At 48.3% G+C, this 2,353-nt stretch overlaps 1 long non-coding RNA gene across 1 annotated transcript; it reads left to right on the forward strand.

Annotated features, from left to right (window-relative positions):
- The first annotated feature begins 6 nt into the window (after positions 1–6).
- LOC307091724 lies at positions 7–1,476 on the forward strand. Its single transcript, XR_013812756.1, has 2 exons — positions 7–131; positions 847–1,476. It is a non-coding gene; the product is annotated as an uncharacterized lncRNA (long non-coding RNA).
- The last annotated feature ends 877 nt before the right edge of the window (positions 1,477–2,353 follow it).

Here is a 2,353-nt window from a genome sequence, read left to right on the forward strand (position 1 = left end):
AACGCCATCGTGGCCGGGAAGGACGTGGACCCGTCGTGGAAGAAGGCCATCTACAAGGTCATCTGCAAGCTGGACAGCGAGGTGCCCGAGATCTTCAAGTCCCCCAACTGCCTCCAGGAGCTGCTACACGAGTAATCTATCCACCTCCGACACCACCCTTACACCACCCGACCCCATCACCTCCACCTCCACCCCCGCTATGCTTTACTCAATACTGCGTTGTGGTTTTTATTTTTTCTTCTTCTGGGGCTTCTTGTTTTCCCTTACTTTGGTTAGAGTTTTGAAGATGACACCGATAGATAACGGTTTTTGTTTCTTTTTTTTGTTTTTATTTCCTTTTTATTTTTTTTATCCTGACTCTTCTTTTTTTTCATTTCCTGTTTTTACTTTTGAATGTAAGGAAGTTATGAAGTAGCATTCCCGATCCCGATCGATTCCCACGCCCGTGAGGCGTTTTCCTAAAGTAAATATACTAGCCTTTGTGTTGTTGTATATTATTATATATTATTATTATTATTATTATTATTATTATTATTATTATTATTATTATTATTCTGCCAATAGTCACCATGATTACACACATTGTGGGTTGTTTTTGTTCTGCTGATTGGACGACCGGGCCATGCGTGCGTTCTTTGTTTTTGTGGGCGGGACTTCAACCGTTTTTCTTTTTCTTTATCGGACGCTCGCTCACGCTCGATCGCCCGGGCTTAAAAAAGACAACAAAAAAAACTGAAAAAGAAGCGAATCATCGTGTCCTGCTGTAATTGGTCCAGAACCTCCGCCGAGGAGAGCACAAACGGACTCCACGTACCGAGTGATAACACTAGCACCTCCACCTTGCAGGCCGGAGTCCCGACAGACATTACCCACAATGCTCAGGAGCGGATCCTCCGGTGCAACGGGTGTCACGCACCCCGGCGACCCTTGGGTGCCCTATAGACTGCTTTATTGAAGAGGTCCCCGGGAAGACACCGACATGAGACCACACACACACACACACACACACACATGGTCATGGACATGTGCACACACACACTCACACAACGCACACACTTGAAGATATGCACGCACACGCACACACACACACACAAACACACACACACACACACACACGTTCACACGTTGATTGCCTGCTGAAGTTGTTGGACTGGACTCAAACTGGTGGTACTGTCTTCTTTTTTACTGCTGTTACTGGTCTATGGGACCAGGAAAGATTTCAATCCTCTACTGTGTTTTGAAGTGTGTTTTATCTGCGAAAAAAAAGGGCATTCTGTTTATCGAGTGTACAATGTTTTATGACGACGACGACGACGACGATGATGATGATTATTATTATTCCTGTAATTATTCTCATTATTAATTATTATTATTATTTGTCATCAATGCTTGCTAAAAAGATTGGCACTTCTTGAAGATCTGTTTTGTCCCTCGACAAGGTTGAAGAAAAAAAATAAATTATTATTGTTAATATTATATATACTATTCCGCAAGAGTTTCTCCAATATATGACCACCCGTTCCCCCCCGTCCTGTCCGTCTGTGTGGAGCTCCCAGCCCCCACCCCCCCCTACACACACGGCTCCTGGTCGACCGTGGGAGGTTGTTCGGGGCCTCTCAGCCCAGGGGCTAGTGTAGAAATAGCAGCTGAGAAATGAGTGTAAATCTCGGGGCCGGGTGTCGGGGTGACGCCCCAGTCCCCGGGGATGTGCTCCGCTAGCCCTGTAGCGACTAGCTCGACCCCCCCCCCCCCCCCCCCCCCCACACAAACGTAGGACAAGGGCCCCGCTGCAGAGCTAGGTGACGTAGAAGAGTTAAGAGCACATGATATTAGAGCACACTACAAAGGTTTATATAATCACTCGCGCGTACACACGCACGCACGCACGCACACAGACACACACAGGCGCGCACACGCCGGGCCACAGCGCGCCAGCGTCCGGCGTATTGGGTCGTGTTCGGTATTTTCTATGATGGCCGAGCGATGCGAATCTACGCCGGCTTCTGAAACAGCAATACAGGGAAGGGTGGGGGGCGGGGACGACAACGCTGGATTTCAATATGGGAACACAATCATCTATTCAGGGCTCTGATTCAGGAACGCACGACACAACAACGCAACGCAACACAACCACACAACGGCTGGGGGCAGATATTTTAAAAAGCGCTGCTTGAGCCACAAAACCCCCTTTTTTTGAGGGAGGGAGAGCGACGGAGAGAGAGAGAGAGAGAGCAGGTTTTCTACGTGATGAAACGATGTACATAGCGGACCCACTTCTGCCACAGCACAGCTCCCCTACTGGAGTCTATCCTAAAAGCAGAGCTTGAACTCCCGACCTATCCGTCGGACGCAA

The sequence above is a fragment of the Pollachius pollachius genome (assembly GCF_949987615.1).
Source record: "Pollachius pollachius genome assembly, contig: scaffold_587, whole genome shotgun sequence".
Lineage (NCBI taxonomy): Eukaryota > Metazoa > Chordata > Actinopteri > Gadiformes > Gadidae > Pollachius > Pollachius pollachius.